General features: G+C 43.0%; 1 protein-coding gene and 1 long non-coding RNA gene across 4 annotated transcripts in view; one reads left to right on the top strand and one right to left on the bottom strand.

Moving 5' to 3' along the window:
* LOC106049724 (uncharacterized) overlaps nt 1-6,949 on the bottom strand; it is a 59,027-nt gene extending 52,078 nt beyond the window's left edge. For both annotated transcript variants that reach the window (XR_010826233.1, XR_007158239.2), the window contains exons 1-3: nt 6,787-6,949; nt 5,491-5,626; nt 2,671-2,736 (exon numbers count right to left, since the gene is read on the bottom strand). This is a non-coding gene — a long non-coding RNA (uncharacterized lncRNA). The remainder of the gene's footprint in view (nt 1-2,670; nt 2,737-5,490; nt 5,627-6,786) is intronic.
* ASIC2 (acid sensing ion channel subunit 2) overlaps nt 1-17,114 on the top strand; it is a 506,967-nt gene that overhangs the window by 108,666 nt on the left and 381,187 nt on the right. The window lies entirely within an intron of this gene.

The raw sequence follows: 17,114 nt of genomic DNA on the forward strand, positions 1-17,114 counted from the left end.
TTGGCTTTATGAAGATGGCCAAGGATCATCTTTACACTATGATCTCTTGCTGGTCTGACGAATCTTCATCACAGAGAAAGTGCCTTACTATACCATAACTGTGAACAAACCACTCAGACTATTTTCCAGATAAAATAAAAAGCATTGCTATTTCTAATACTTCTTACGTGCCTGGGCAACAATTGCAGTTCCGTTTATGGTTGTGGTTGATTTTATTCTCATCATTCACCATGGATAAAACTTACAGCACTTAGAAAACGGGCTTAAGTCTATACCAATTAACTAACGCTACCAGGACTTTAGCAAAAGTGGTCTTAAATGCAGAGTTCAACCCTTTCGGGGGTGTTCGGTTGCTCCTGTGAGGATTTAGCACTAGCACTGCGATGGTCTGATTTCAGGTTGAATGGCTCAGTGTTGAATTTTTGAGATCTGGCCCTAGATTTTCAAGTAGGATTTTAGGTGGAAGGAGGAACAAAGTGTCACTGCTGTGATTTTAAAATGGGTTAGAATTTGCCACTGTTTCTAATTGCCCCTGTGGATGGGCTGCAATAAAATAGTCCCAGAAGTAGAAAATAGTGACTGTTGTTTTGTGTTGTTCACAGCCTGGCCACACGCTCTTTGCACAATGCAAGTTGAATCAACATGAAGATGTTGAGCCCCTTTATTCTATGCATTTAAACATTTTATTCTATACACACAAAGATCAGCCCACATTAGAGCTCAGTCATAAGAACCCTCTCTTCAGCCCTCTGCATTAATTATTATCAGAGGTGCTGGAAAACACGATGACAAAATGGTTTTCTGTTAGAAAATATATTCATTGAAATCAAAGTATTTCATAGGAACGCATTTTTTGGATAACCATTTGTTAGAAGATAAATTAGTAAAAATTATTCCACCTTGTCTCTTTGATTTTATCATATCAAAATGTTCGGTTTAAACAGTAAAACTTTCATTTAATTCATATAGAGTTCTGTTGGTTTTTTATGTTTGTTTGTTTTTTACTTTTACACTGTATACAAACATTTTAGCCTTAATTCTGCTGCAAAATTATTTTGTTGTTAGGTTATTTTTTATATTAACAGCCCATTCACAAGTTTTCCATGGCCACATGAGTTCCAAAATCTGGAGCTTTCTGAAAAAGTTGCTCTTGCAAGACTCTGGGTACAGACTCTAGTTAGGCAGCCCTGCTCACTGGCAAATACCAGAAATGCAGCAGGTGTAGCTCCAAACTTCACTGTTAAATAACTCACTGGTGATATTTAATCCCTTAGATCTCCAAACAGGGCTCCTGCAAGCAGAGTGCTTTTATGATAGCGGTCTGGAAATGACAGATGACCCCAAATCAGAGCATGGGGGATGAACAGAGCTAGGTACCAAACTTATCCTGTATGAATTTAGGATGACAAAGTATTAAGGTATTTTTCAGCTTCTACAAAATGACAATACACTTTATCTGCAGGCAGTCAGAGATGGCACCAGAGCAGCTCAGCTGATGGATGTAAGCAAACACATTCCCCTTCAAGCAAGTGAGTTAGAACTGAGAGATGAGTTCCTTTTTGTTTTCCTAATCCTCTTGCTGCATCCTGCTGGGCTGCTCAGCTCCCACTCTGATCATGTAACTGCTGGGCCTGCCAGCCCAGGGACCCTCTTCCCTTTCCAGATTTTTTGCCTTCTCTATCCCCTTTTCTCTCTGCTCAAGGCCCTTGGCCTCCTCCCCTCTTTTTCAATTCCTACTGTGCTTCTCAAGCTGTTTTTTCAAGTGGCAGCAGCCTGCTGATTCACTCACTGCTCCATGCAGGGGCTCTTCCAGATTGTATGATGGGAACGCTTTCTAAACATATAAGAGGGAAAGGGGACCTTTATCTTTTTGCAGCCGGACACAGCATTCAGACAGTTTCAGGAGAACAAGAACTGTAGCTAGAACCGTGCTATAAACTCTTCCTTAGAAGGTGATTTGAAAGTCCTCCATGTAATTAATTTTTTCATTGTAGTAATTTGGGACTGTGACTAGGCAAGTATCTATACTACAAACGTTGGTCTTATTTCAAGAAATAAAGGAAGAAAACTTGGAGTGAAATGGTGACCAATGAGAAAGAAAGAAGGATCTTCTCAAATATTTTTTTTTCTTTAATAGTACCTATTGAACTGTAGTCTTTTGATGTGCACGAGTAAATATGTAATCAGGCAGTAAAAGGTCCGAACAGTGTCCGTTGCTAATGCCATCCTTACAGCTAACGAAGCAGTTGGAGATGGACGCTGCAGTTTGCCCAGCTAATGCTGTCCAGTGTGCAGTTTTGATTTTTTTTTCAAGCTTCCTCTCCCTATTCCTCTGCCACCAGAAAGAACTAGCCTGACAGAGCTGGGTAACGGGAGTCATAATGACTAGAATAGCTACAGTGGTGAAAAGTTTGCAATAAAGCCTTGTCCATTTCATTTTGGCTCTGAAAGATAGGCTTGTGCCTTGTCACAATGACCCCACCATCTTTTCATAATCTCCTTCTCAAGATACGCTCTTTTTCCTGCTCAGAGGATCAATCACACCATATCCAAAGAGTTTTTCCGATGAATTTCTCATTGAAAGAACAGGATTTCATAAAATTGTTTTGTTATTCTTCCTTTCCCCCAGTCAGAGAAAGTTTAGTCAAAAGTTTTTCTGCCAGCACTCACCTCTACTCACAACTTCAGGCACCAGGTCAGCAGCCTTTCCTCTCTCTCTATGGAGAACTGCAGAACCTGTTAATGTTAATGTTAATTGCATTTTAAATGATGCCCTGCAATGTCTGGCAGTCACTGATGGTGCTCAGTTTCCCAGAGTCCTGTCATATCAGAGGTGTCAGACTGGCTATGGAGCAAACTTTCAGGGCAGACCAGAGGCATTTAAAGCTGCAGATTGGGAGGCAGAATGCCAGTCTGTTCCCAGAGGAACAGAAGCTCAAAGCTTTTTTTTCAGGGAGGGATCTGGATGGTTTACAGGAGTATTTGTGACCAGGCCAGCCCCTGCTTCAAACATTGCTCAGGAAGTGGTCTTGAAAAGATGCCCATAAAATCATTTGCCTTGTGTCCACAGCTGCAAATCCAAACACCTACAAACTGAACCTGCAGCCTTTCTGGACTGCCTTCATGCTTTAGGGTGCACAGAATGTCAGTCACAGGGTAAGCTTTGAATTTGGGTCTGATTACTGCATAAATATCCATGATAGGTTTTCAGGGGGCATTGCCATCATACTGCACCTTACAGGGTAACAGATCCCCAGTCACTTTTACAGCAAATCTCAGAGGAGATTCTAGAAGATGGGGATCCAGGAAGGGGCCTGAGGTCTGGCCATCCAAGCATGAATATGGCCATGGGCTCTTCTCACAGGCTCAGAAGTGCTTAGAACATCCTGGTACAGCAAAGCTCCCTGTTTCCAACCTCACACATCCTACTTGTTAGGCAGAACATGATGGAATAGCCTCTGGACCTTTCTCTCCAAAGTGACACACCTAGCTAGCGTAGACTAACCTAGACAACTACCTTTTAGAAAGCTAAAAATCAAGAGAGATCCTTGCCACTCTGTATCAGCCTTAGGCATCGTAATAGCAGGTTTCCTTATGACTGTCTCCCTGTAAAGTGGTGGGAAATAACATTGCAGTGCTGCAAGGCTGAAAGGATACATGAAACAGTGAGCCTCCCAGGCCTTGAGTAATTTCTGAGTGTTTAAGATCAATCAAACATTTTTGATAGTCTTTTAGCAAGAATATCAGAAAATGTTATAATTTCATTTTCTTTTACTCTCAAATTCCTCTTTTCACACTGTATCATTAACCTGGGGGCCAATTTTTGACCAGACAATAAGATAACCTGATACATTGCTTAAAATAGACAAGAGAATCTTACATTGCAGTTTATGTTGCAGTTTCTACAGAAAGCCATTGAATACAAACCTGCAAGAAAATTAATACAATAGCTATCTATAAAGACCGTTACAGCGGTCTTGGGGCTGTGTTCTCAAACAACAGAAGAAATGACCCAGGATTAAAGCCACGGTCTATGTCTGGATCTGAGTTTATGCTGCTTGCTCCTGGAGTATCTGATTATCTGTGGAGATGTAGCTCATGCAGTGTATGCATGGGTAACCCATTAGTGTAAGTAGGAGGGACTTAGTGAGTCATATACACATACTTGTTTTAGGCAACATTACCCTAAGTTGTACACATGTGGTATTGTGCATTACAAAGATTTCATTTCTTTTAATTCAGAGCCTTTGGGGCACTCATCTTTTAAAAACCTCCTTTGGTGGCATTACATATTTACTGTGGATTTCTGACATTTTGAGCTACAGATTGCTATAGACAGATCTATTCTCTTAGTTCCTCCAGGCTTTACGCAAAAGCTGCAAAGGGAAAAGAAAAGTTTCCACTAAATATAGAACAACACTCACTGTTTCAAATTCTCTTCACACATGCTGATTTTCAGCTTTTTGCTACCTGACTTAATTGCATACGCAAGCTGTCCCCCATCTTCCTTCTCACTAAAGTGAAATACAACACCTGGGTTCTCTTACTTTTTAGCACAGCATATAGAACAGGGATGACCAGAAGGGAAACTTCAAAGAAGTTATTGTTCAGTCTTTAGTTTCAGATTGCCAAGAAACACAAAACAATTGACTGAGTTGGGTCAAATTCTAAGAGATTTTTTTTCCTCTCTTTGTTTAAATAGCGAATACACATTGGAGCTGTTCTTGGAACTTTAAAGAACTGAAAACATTATTTCCACTACAAATGGCTTCTTCTAGCTCAGTATCAACTCTGATCAAGTCCTAGGGGTGGGTTTCTGACCCAGATGTGCTTGGATTCACCATTTACCTCTTTCCTCATGACAGGAATTGATACATACAGCAGAATTTGGCTGGCATAATTATACTACGTAAGTGCAAAATACAAAAATCAGCCTGCTGATGCCAGCAAAATTCCCAGTATGGATGTTGCTGCACTGGCAACAGACCACTTTTATCAGCTCAAGTCATGGCACCTGGGGGCATTGTGTAATGAAGCTGGCAACAGCCATACACTGAGTCTACATGATGAGCATCAGCGTGGTTATGCCAGAGAGAATGTGTTGTACACTAGCCATTATCTCCTTCCCTGGGCTGTTCTGATCTTCAAGCATCTACTCTTAGTTACAGCCACACAGCATGATCCCTGGGAATGGATTATTCAGCTTTAGCACAGCATGCTCTGAGGCCATGGAGAATTCAGTCTCTGGTTTCCTCTGCTGCTACTGGAGCAGCACAAGGCAGCAAGAGCATTATGAATTTGACCCTCTGAAAATCCACCCACAGAAGTGGTGTCTGACCAAAGCAGCACACTCATGACAGGGGGTGTGAGTGCACTGCCCCATAACTTGCCATTTCCGTGCTGTGTAGTGATTCATTGGAGGTATAACCTTAAGTCACCTAAGACTAATTAAACAAAAAGGGCCAAAGCTAGCTTTGGTTTCTGGCTGACCTTAGTATCAGGAAATATGTGGAGGCAGCATTCCCATCAGTAGCCAACGCTGCTTGCAGCATGTCAGAAAGGTCCCCTTCAGGCTCCATCTCAATATTCAAGCTGATGTCATCAGTTTCAGTCCCTCCAATTTGAGCTGCAGGAGGCAGAGTAGCAAATGTTAGCTTGTCCTCCTTGAGAAGGTCCTAGAAAAGGCTCTCCCCATTGCAACTCCCGCTAGATCTCTCCAAGCTCTCCTGCAAGTTCCCCACTCAATATTCATATGTGAGCAGTTGCCATCAGTTATTACATTTATGAATAAGATTCATAAAGGTTCATCTTGCAGTTAGTTGCCATAACTTCTAACACTTGCAGGGAGTCACCCATGAGAACATACAGCCTTCCATTTCTGCCCAGTAATTAATTGCTTAAGCAATTGAATGTCCCAGCAGTTCCTCAGTAAAGACTCTTAGTGCAGGAACACTGACTATTAATCTGCAACCTACGATAATACTGACTCCATTCTGCAGCCATGTGAAGGACATAAATAATGGCTGAGCATTTCCATGATTACACTGTTTTCTATGCAACTATACTCTTATTACATTGACTCTTCTATGCAGATGAATAGCAACATGCCTGAAAACATAAATAACCCCAGCTCTTCAACACAAATAGCGTGTCTGAAACTTTGCCACCCTTCTCAGCTGCGTAATAACTGTGATGGGAATGAGCGCTGCTGCTGACATGTTTTTTCCAGGTGGAGCCAAGGGTGCAGTGCTCAGCAGCTACTTCAATCATGTCTCACTCAGCTCTCCTGCAGCAGTCACACCAGCTCCTTCAGAGCAGTTTCAGTCAATGCAGAAAGCGTGAAGGAATCCCCCCCACATGAGGGCTTTGCGTTTTAGTGGTGTGCTTACAATTTAAGGGTTTTCTTCAGAATTTTCTTAGTTTCCCCACCAGAACACCCCAAAATCTTTCCCTGAGGAGCTGCCTCCTGAGCTTCCCTGAGTCAGGCTCCAGCCTGTATGGCTGCATGGGGTTGATGCCCCTCTGACACAGGATCTTGCACTTTATGAGGATCTGGTCAGCCTCCTTCTTGCCCAGATGCCCCCAGATAGGGACCTTACCTTCCAGCACAGCAATTACTCCCTACAGCTTAGTGTCACCTGCTTTAGCTAACAAAAATGACAGGAAATAAGAAAGGCTTCTGACAGTATATAGTGTGCAGAAGGGCTAAGTAGAACACAGACCCTTTACTCAGCAAAACAGCAGCCTAGCCCTAAAAAGCAGTATGGAAAATACTGAGGTACTCACTATTTTTTTGCCTCCACTTTCACTGCTAAGGCTTGTTCTTGGGTCTCCCTAGACTCCTAGCAGATCGTGGAGTAAAGAAACAACCACGAAAAGAACTTGCGTGTTACTTAATCCATTTAAAGAAGGGGACAGGATGGGACGTACCTTCAGGCCAATCACTACCCAAGGGCACAGCACTGCCCGCCCCCCCCCCCCCCCCCCCCCCCCCCCCCAAACCCCTCAGGCGCCCCGGGGCCACCTCACGCCCCGATGGAAACAGCGCGCGAGTAGGCCCCAGCCCCAGCCATTTAAACTGCTCCACCACTCCCTGTTCGGCGCCGGGTGACTGTCACGCAGCTGCTGCTCGGCCTGAGGCGGTGGAGCCGAGGAGGCGGCTGGGGGGCAGGAGTTGAGGAGGCAAAAAAGGTGGGGTGAGCCCGAGCCTGGCCCCGCCGCCTCAGCGCTGAGAAGCCCTGAGCCCCCTGTGATTCCCAGCGCCGCCGGTCTCCTCGGAGTTTTCGCTACTGCCTTCCATATACCATATTAGGACACATAACGTGAGGCTTATTTCCAATCCCTCTGTTAACCTCTTCTACTTCAGCCTTGTTTCTGGTGTTGGGTGATAGTACAAGTCCAGGCTGGGTTTGGCATCAGAGTTGTGAAGTACTTCTCAAAGACCAAGTATTTTTTTGAGGTATCGTAAAACCCTTGTGGACAGGAATCACAGAATTGCAGGGGTTGGAAGGGACCTTGAGAGATCATCGGGTCCAACCCCCTGCCAAAGCAGGTTCCCTAGAGCAGCTGGCACAGGTAGGCATCCAGAGGGGCCTTGAATATCTCCAGAGAAGGAGACTCCCCGACCTCCCTGGGCAGCCTGTTCCAGTGGTTTGTCACACTCACCAAGAAGAAGTTCTTTCTCATATTGGTGCGGAACTTCCTGTGCTCTGTTTTGTGGCCATTGCTCCTTGTCCTGTCCCCAAAATTTGCTTTGGTTCTGACAGTCTCCTGTGAGGTGCTCCAGTTGTCCTTAAAAGAGTTTTTTCAGGAGCTGCTATCACCTGAAGGACATTCATCTTTGCTCAGCATCACTTGCCTTCCACCAAATGCACTCCTTTGAAGAATGTAATTCTTTTCTTTCCAGCTTCACAATGGACAGAGGGTTTCCAGCATTTATTTTGAGTGTTTCTTCTGTGTAAAGACCCTAGTTACTGGCCACGTGGAGAAGCAGCTAGCTGAGGGCAGCTGAAGGGGCCACCTAGCAAGGAGATGCCAGTGCCTGAAGTTCCATGGTGCCAAGTCCTTTGCTTTGGCTCTCCACGAAAGCTAACAAGGTGTAATGAGCCTTGATCTGACTTATTTTCTATGTTTTTAACTTTACACTCATAGCACAGTGGCTAGAAGTCATAGGGAACCTGAGATAAGGTGTGTTTAGATCAGAAAGTGCTTGAAGGTACAAGCATTCAAGTGAACTTTATAACATTGCTGGAGACTCAGTGTTGCGGAACCATATGGGGCAGTTTTAATGTGAATGCCTTAAGGATTGAGAGCATGCAAGCAATAGCAAGAAGGAGCAAGCCCCAGGCTACACCTTTACTAGTATGCAGCTTCTGAACTGAATACAACTGCATAGAAGGCTCCAGAGAAAGCCATCCCATGCTTCATGAACTGGTTCAAAATTACAGCAGGCTTGGGTATCCCCACTGCATTCTGCACTGGAGATGTGCTCTGGATACTCAGAACTCTGCAGGAGAAACTGCCATCCTCCCACACAGAGTTGTTTGCAGGCTCAAAGTTGGAGCAGCTCATTTGAAACATTTGGGCTGTGTTCTTCTTGCTGTCTTTTTCAAGAATCATGGCCTTTTGGTTCACTTGTACTAACACTATCTGTTTAACAAGACGAATTATGGGTGTTTTCCGCAACATCCTCTAAAATCCATGTCTCAAATGCATAAGCCGATCTCCTGTATATGTAAAGTGCTCAGCAATGATTTAAGAGGGCAGCAATTACTCGACACATCTCTGAAGGCTAAATGGAGCAATATGCTGGTGTTTTAAGTCTCATCCAGAGCTCATTTCATGTAAAGAGCAAGAAGCCTATTTCTGAAGGTTGCCAGCTGCAGAAGGAGCCTCAGGACCAGCTGAAGTTGCAGACAGTAACAAATTAATCCAGCCACTGGCTGTTCGTGCAAGGGTGGGGAGCTGATGCAGGAGGATGGCTGGATTACTGGTTAGTATTGGGGTGTGGAGTGGAAGGGTGGAGTGAATGAATAGTCCTGGTTATAGTTCTCTTCTGTTGTAAACCTTTCCCCAGAGTATAGTTTGCAAGCATTGGTGTTGGGATTGTGCTGTTCCTGTTTGCATGTACATGTGAGTATTTCCAGTGCAAGTTGGAGGTTCAGCTTGGGCCTTGAGAAATTGTTATTCAAAGAGGCAATTATGTTAAACATTTAAGAGCTTTCCAAACAGCACAGCTGCTTAGTTGAATTTATTCAGACAATGAAAATCTATTCAAAGTCTGACAACTTTTTCCCCAATGGTAAGTACTGATAGAAAGTACCAGATGGGCAAGCTGGATAACTGAGGGGTGGGCAGGGGAGTTGTCTAAAGGAGGACAGAGCCTTGAGATTAAAGTACTGGTGGGCTTGGTGATTTGGTTGCAGTGTGTGTCTCTGACAAGTTTATGTGACCTTTGATAAATGACTTGGGATCCCAAATGCCAGTTATCTGCCAGATCAGTTAACCTCAGCTGTAACCGCATAGGAAGAGTGGATACACAATGGAGAGAGTGAGAAGCTTCAGGAATGCAATCTGAAAAGTACAGGTACTAGGAAGGGTTCTAGTTCCTTCCAATGTTGCCAACAGCAATATGTTGTGACAAAACAACAAGAGCACTTCCAAGAGCTTTTACTTGGAGCAAAGCATTAGCGACATGGTGTGGTGTCATAGTGCTTGGATGGCTGATTCAGATCTTCCCTGTTGCTCATAGCTGCAGAAAAGAGCTGTGATGCTATTTCAAGTCTGGCTCCACAGGCATATCTTACATTTTCCAGACTCTGGGATCTTAAAACTTTAATGCTGAAGGGCTTGAAATGCTTAGTTTTGTCTACTGGTGTATCATGTAAAAGTGTGGCTCTTAGCTGATTCTCTCCCAGCTCACAAAAAAATGACTGTCATCATGATCTGGAGCCTGAGGCTTCAGTGTCATGGCTTCAGGCTTTGGGTAGGACACCTAGAGGTGCTGCCTGTTCTTCTCAGCTGATCATATCCTGTGCTTGCTCTTGTGTGCCTGAAGCATGGAAGATGAGCAGCTGATTCCAAAGAACTCTTTTAAGACATTACGAATGCTGACCTTGGCAGTGCCTGAACAGAGGGAGCTGCCTCTATTGTCCCTCTGTCAAGACACGTGGTTTTTTGAGCTCCCACTGCTGCTGGGAGAGCTTTCTCTAGGTGCAGTCACACTGACACTGCACCGGCTGGCGCAGGCTGACTCTGGATGTGAGAGGAGCATGTGCAGGGATCGAGGAGGAGGAGGGTGACCAAAGGGAGGTGAAGAAATATTCTGGAAGGAGAGGAAGGAAATGGGTTGGTGTCCATAACGTCTCAAACTCCATCACTATGATAGTGCCTGTAACTGGAAGTGCTTCTCACAGCAAGAGGATTGGGCTTTCCTGGTTACAAGAGTGAGCACAAACAATGAGATCTTGACTGGCTGGTCAGTACTAAGTAGCTCTTATTGGTTCAGAATGGTTTTTGAAGGGTACTAGAAGCATGAGTGCTATGTATGCTGCAATTTTTCTGAGTTTTGCAGTTCTTGTTGCATGTGCTGGTCATGTGCGCTACTCTAAAGGGGCTTCAGTATAATTCTAGGTAGTTCTTCAAAGAAGTCTAATCGTATTCTGAAAGCAGGTAAGGAAAGAGACCCTCCTTGGCTAAGCCTGAATTTGTATTGCACACTCTTTCCTTCAAAAATTTCTGCAGCAAGATGATCTCTAGTTTGCAATTTTAAGAAAAGAAATATCACTGCTAATATTTTCTCAGCTTTTTTTTTTATTTGAAACAAAGCAACAGAAGTTAAATTACACATATTCCAAGTCCCAGCTGCAAAGCTTCTTCAATATTTAATTTAGAAATACTCTCCATAGGGCTGCACAATAACAAAGTTCTGTGTTGCCTGCAGAAAGATTACCGGTGTTGCCTATTTGAAATAGCATATACAGCTTGGTTTTTTAAATCTCAGCTTTCATTTTGGAGTGGCAGGAGTTGCTGGGTTACAGGAGTTGCAATGCTGGACTAGCCCATGAGCAGTTTAGCTCAGAATCTTGCTGGAATAGGTTGGCAGCAGGTCATGTCTGCAGGAACAGGAGCTAGGCGGGGCTGGGGAGTAATGGTGGTAGGGCTTCTGCCTCCTGCAAGACTCATAATTGCTTTCAGCAGCTTGAGACCGGTCTGCTAGGAGGTGTAATGATGGAAAAAAAGGAAATGTGCTCCAAAACCCCGCTGCAGATGGAAAGCCAAAGGGAAGGACAACCTCATCCATGGACCCCCATCTTTTGCAGGTGATTTTTCTAGTCATCCCAAACTGTTCTGGGATCAGACACTAAGTTTTGCTCTAGAAGGAACTCAACTTTTTTCACCTTGTGAGAAAACAGCAGAATACCAGTGTCCTCCTGTACCATCGGTGATGTCTGTGTGCTTGGATTTAATGCCATGTCCTGGACTTTGAGTGACCTTGGGTGGTCAGTTGAAGTAACATTTTCAAAAGTGCACTGTTCAAGTGATGCAGCCTCTCAAAACTATTGTAGGTCTGAATTCCTGTTGCTGCTGGTATTGCAAGAACCCAGGCAAAGCTCTCTAAAGTAGTTTTCAAAGGTGTCTTTGAATTTGCAGACAAGGAAAAAAAAAACGGACTGAGATTAACTGAGGCTGATTTAATCAGCTTAGTGAATAATGTATTCTGTGGATAGGAATTTTATCTAGGAAGGACATAGCCTGATATTCAGCTGTGAATTTTTAGGACTTCCATGAAAACGTCATCCCAACCACATAACTTTCTTGCTCACAGGTTTGATGCCTGCTTTGCAGAACACTACCATTATAGGCATGGCTATCAACTTGGGGTAATCTTTTTTTCTAATGTTATGCTCTAATTTATAGAGAAATTTCTCATGTACAGGCAGTTATTTAGTTTACATTCTGTAGATCGCTGAAATGAGCCCTGCTAACCTCACCATGCACCAGTTTCTGCCTTTGCATACTACTTTCCTGTCAACTCACATTTCAGAGCTGTTAAGTTACAAGGCTTTATTTGGCATTTGGATAAAACTGCAAGCAAAAGAAAATCCTTGTTTTGGCATCTTTTGCTTGTTCCTGTCCATCACAAAAGGTCGGGGGCAGCTACTCCCATTAGAGTGCTCAGTCCCAGAGCAAGCTAATCTTTCCTGCACACATTTCAGAACCACCTGGCTCTGAACAGTGAGCTAGAGGTGGAACTAATCTTTCCAAAAATGTTCTCAGAGCAGGGAAAAACTGCAAGGAGTACAGTAATTGAAAAAAGTGTCTTGAACGGATCCTTCCTTGGTAAGCTTTGTAGTGGACCTGAAATAAAAAACAAGGCACTGGGAATGGAGGCACTGCATTGGAATGGGAAAGACTGAGCTAGTCACCTAGCCACACTTCACAGTCAAATGAGAGGACAGGGCATTTTCCGAAGCTCTTTGGGGCATCTAAGCACCCTACTGAACTTAGATTTGAGTCTACCTTAGAATGAGAAGTTGTCTGTGAGCTGCTGGACTCCATATGGTTGTATTGTAGGTATCTAAACCTAATGGAGAGAAATCCTGGCCTCAGTATGAAGACAGCTCTATTGGTACAAAAGCCTTTTAAATGGGAGGAGCTTCTGGAAATAGAAATAAGATTTACTGGAAATATGCCCTATCAACTGAGATACTTGTCAACGAAGTAGGACCATGGTTCCCATGCCAAAGACTGGTCGCAGGGAAATCATAATTTTTCTGAGTGTCATTAGGGAAAAAGAAACTGAGAGGTCTGAAATAGGTGGTAGGCTTGTGTTCCACCAATTTTAAGTCAATTGCCTGGCTCAAATGGGGTCTCTGAACATGTCTGTGATCTGGTTGAAGCCACAAAGCCTCTGTTCTTGGTGACATAGCCTGGATGTTTAGCAACCTCAGCAGGCATCCCAGGCACCGCAAGAGGAGGACAGAGTCCCACTGATAGGAGGCAGATGATCACAACAGTCCCGGGAGGGTGGCAAACTTCAGCTATTACCCCCGTTGTGTTCTCCAAAGCCATCTGTGTTTGCAGCCCTTCTAAGGACAAGCACTGCAGTGATAGCATATGTGTTTTCCATTGGTACGACAGCTCGTGGTGAAAATAGCTGGGTTGTTAACAAGACAGGCAGATGGCAAATTCGCTACAATATCATGATTACTGTACTTCAAAGAGATAATCAATAATCAGGCAATTAGGGTCTTGTTAATTCAGAAGCAGACTTTGAGACACTTAGGAGGATGCATTTTCAAAGCATCCTTCTGAGACAGAGGGATGGAGTTTCTGTATTCTGAATTCAGGAGGAATTTCTGCACAAACCTCCTCCAGATCACTGAGTACATACCTCTTAATTGCAACTAATTGTACACAAAAGTAGCTGATGTGCAATATGTTTACATTTTATTCACTGTTATATTTTATTACATTTCAGAGTGAATGTCTCAACTTTTCCTGGTTTCTCCTTTTTTTTTGTAAGACTTCTTATTTTGTATTTTTAACTTTTACAGTTAGTGATGCCTTGCATCCTATTACTTGTGACCTGAGCATCAGTGGCCTCAGGTTGTGTCGGGGAGGCTTAGAATGGATATCAGGAAGAGTTTCTTCATGGAAGGGATGGTTGGGCACTGCAACAGGCTGCCTAGGGAAATGATGGTGTTTCTGTCCATGGAAGTATTTAAGAGATGTGTGGATGTAGGCTTAGGGACATGGTTTAGCTGTGGACTTGATAGTGTTAGGTTGGACTTGATGATCGTAAAGATCTTTTCCAACCAAAATGATTCTTTGATTCTGTGACTGGTTTATAATTACTTTGTGACGCAGGACCAGTAAAAATTGATTGTCTCAAAAATGTTTTTGATGGCATTACTTGATGCTGACTTCAGCTTTCTAAGATCAGACTCAACTTGCACAGTCAAGGGTCATTATTTTGCTTTCCTAGTGCCCTGTAATTTAGGGAGAGACTGGTAACTATACCCTGGGGATTTATATGATGGAACGTACTTGGTTTTAGAGCACTGTCCTTATTGCTCCACATGTAATCGGATAGAGAAAATTATTTGGAAACCAAGGTAGAGGACTGTGCTTTTGCTTCCATTGCAGGAGGAAGCGGCACCTTTGTAACCTCAAGACCAAACTTATTTGCACTACTTTCTATCTGCAGAGAGGAGCCAGGTCTATAATATTCGGATGCTTCAAATATTTACTTAAATTTAAATTTGTGGGGAATAAAACTTTGATGTACACATCAGCCTCCCAGGCAGAGTTATAAGGAGACTTGGCATGTGGAAGTTAAACCAGACAAATTTAGATGAAAAACATAATAAGCATAGTAAAACATAAACATTTATCATGTTCTTCAGACTTTGGAACAATTTACTAAGGGGCAGCATTGGATTTTCAATCACTTGCAATTTTAAAGTAAAAAATTACTTTTTCCCATAAAGATATTTTCCAGTTCAAATACAAAATTTTTAAGTTAATATGAAAAGTTATAAAATTAATAATCATTAAGTATATAATTGTACTATGCAGAAAATCAGATCTGATGTTCTTACAGATTCCTTTTTCCCTGAAGTCTGTGACTTGCTTGGACACAACTTAAAATGTTTCCCTGTCAGCTGTTACCTATGGGATTTGTATTTTGAATTATTTCTCTCCTGTTGAGATTGGCTAGTTATTTACAGAAGTTCTGCTTTGTATGAGCTTTCCTCTAAAAGCCCCTTTTGCAGCTTATCATGCAGTCTGTGCATTTAGGGACTTTAGTCTAGTGAGAAGAAAATCTTTCTGGGAGAATCAAGGCATCTGGCTTTTGAACAGTGTCCCATAGCAATAACTTTTCAGGAAGATCACTGCTGGTCCCATTTAGGCCATGACATGTTAAGACGACATGCTTGAAATGTCCTTTTTAGTCTATAAATACACAAATGCACAAAACTTCGGTTCTGGGATTAAAACAAATCTTCAGGTGTCTGAATTTTTGAGTACTTGTATTTTACTTTAGCTTTAGGTGAACTCACCGATGGCAGTATTTTTAGTCACAGGCCCTTTTCTTCTAGAATGATGTTTTGAATGATGTCTATCTGTATTTTGTTGAACTCTGCTCAAGATATTCCCACAAACTCAAAAGTGAGAATCCATAACTCTTTGGCTTGTTACAAGAGTCAGGGAGCAGCTCTTACCTCGATTAACTCATCGTTGATGAGGTTTTTGCTCTGTATCAACGTGTTCCAAAATAAGCAGGGTTTTGTTAAATACTGTGCCATCTTGAACCCGCCATTATTGGAGTTCAGTTTGCACTTTTATGAAATGCCTGATACACCAGTCAAAAAATATATTAGCCCTCTTACTCCAATTACATACACAGTAGGTGCATTATTGGCAAAGCAAATGGATGGTGAACTTTGCATCCCCAAAGTGGCCTCTCTTCTGTCAAGTGCTCCTGACTCTTCTGTATTCTATTCATCATGGATAATGTGCTCTCTCCCTGAGATGCATTTAAACAGACATACTCTGCCTGTGGAGTGGGAGTAATGTTGCTCGTCAGCCTTTAAAAAGCAATTTGGAGCAACTCATTGCATCACAGCGCTCGGGTTCTGGGCACCCTGGAAAGCTCTGTTACAGCCTGTGCAAAGCTTGAAGGCTGTAACAAAGGTTGAATGCTTGAGCCAGAAACTGCTAACTCATGAGTGTGAATCATTTCAGCAAAGATGGTGACTTTTTTAAGTGATAAATGGTGATCTCTTTTCATTAATGTAAACTTAGCCTTCTGTGGGACAGCTTTCTGCTTTTCACCTGAAATATGTTTGGAGGGGAGGAGTATGTGTATACTGTAAACTGAAATATTGAACAGTAAAATTTTTAATCCAAATGTTTTGATATTTTAACTTGCATATTAATTCCAAAGCTTTTGAGTTTAATTTTTCTAAATCCTTGTTAAAGGGATGCTAAAATGGGGGGGGGGGGGGGGGGGACGGGACTTAAGATTTTATTTCAGTTTCAAAAATACTGAAAAATTTTGCTTTTGTTTCCTATGGGAACAGTGCTTTTTTTTTTTTTTTTGTCAGAATTGCCGTTAATATTTCTTCTCTACTTAACTGCATTTAGTTGGCATCATCATTTGAAGCATGCAAAGATGATTGCTTTTCCCTCTGGCTGTATGAAGGGCTGTGTTTGTGGAAGACCTGTTGGGTAATGTTGTAGGGCGAGGAGACCCGATAGCAGCATTTAAGGGCTGGTGCGATCCAGGTGAACAGTCTGCAGTGTGAGGTTTTCTTGGGAGGAGGCCCAGGACAAGCTGCTTTTTGCTACGGGAGGCAGCTGAGATTGGTCTATGATCTGTGCCTTTCTGAAAGAACAGTATCTACAAAGTTCACTGGCACGCTGTCTCATCCTTCACCTTTATGTCCCTGCTTCCAGGTGATGTGTGCTACAGTATGCAGGTATGACTGGTAGGCTCAGACACATAGGGGAAGCTAAGAGGGATTTAGCATCCTGAATATTCATGTTTTCAGCTGGTCTGGCCTGCTGGTTTCCATAGTGGCTGCATAAAGGTTGCTCAGCTGGGTTTGGTTCTTACTAGGTTTGCCCAATCATCGATTCTTCCTGGCTGTGGTTTTTCAGAATAAGTCTTTCCTTTCTTGTTGAGCCCCAGACCTGCACCTTGCTTGTTCCCAAATGTTTGACCCAGGGACTCCACCTACACACAACATCCTTCTGGGTGATATGGGACTCTACTGACATGTTCCTCAGCGCTGCGAGAAGGCTGCTCCTATTATGCACACCTGTTTGATTTTACTACTGTGTATGCTGAGATGTTCTCATCCTTTTTGAATAACACGCAGTTCCCTTCCGACAGCTACTCTTTTCTCTGCAAGTGTCCTAGAGCTGCCTTTGTGCTGACTGCTCTCCCTGCTGCAGGTGATTAAGGGCTCTTTTAAATTCCGCTGTCTCTTTTTAAAAAACCCTCCCTACCTGAATGAAATGCTCCTTGCAAGTGTTTCTTGACTCTTGATGTCTGGTTATATGGTGCTGCAGTAGTCTGGGATCTCTACCAGTTACCCAGC

Source organism: Anser cygnoides, chromosome 22 (genome assembly GCF_040182565.1).
Source record: "Anser cygnoides isolate HZ-2024a breed goose chromosome 22, Taihu_goose_T2T_genome, whole genome shotgun sequence".
In the NCBI taxonomy this organism is placed as follows: domain Eukaryota; kingdom Metazoa; phylum Chordata; class Aves; order Anseriformes; family Anatidae; genus Anser; species Anser cygnoides.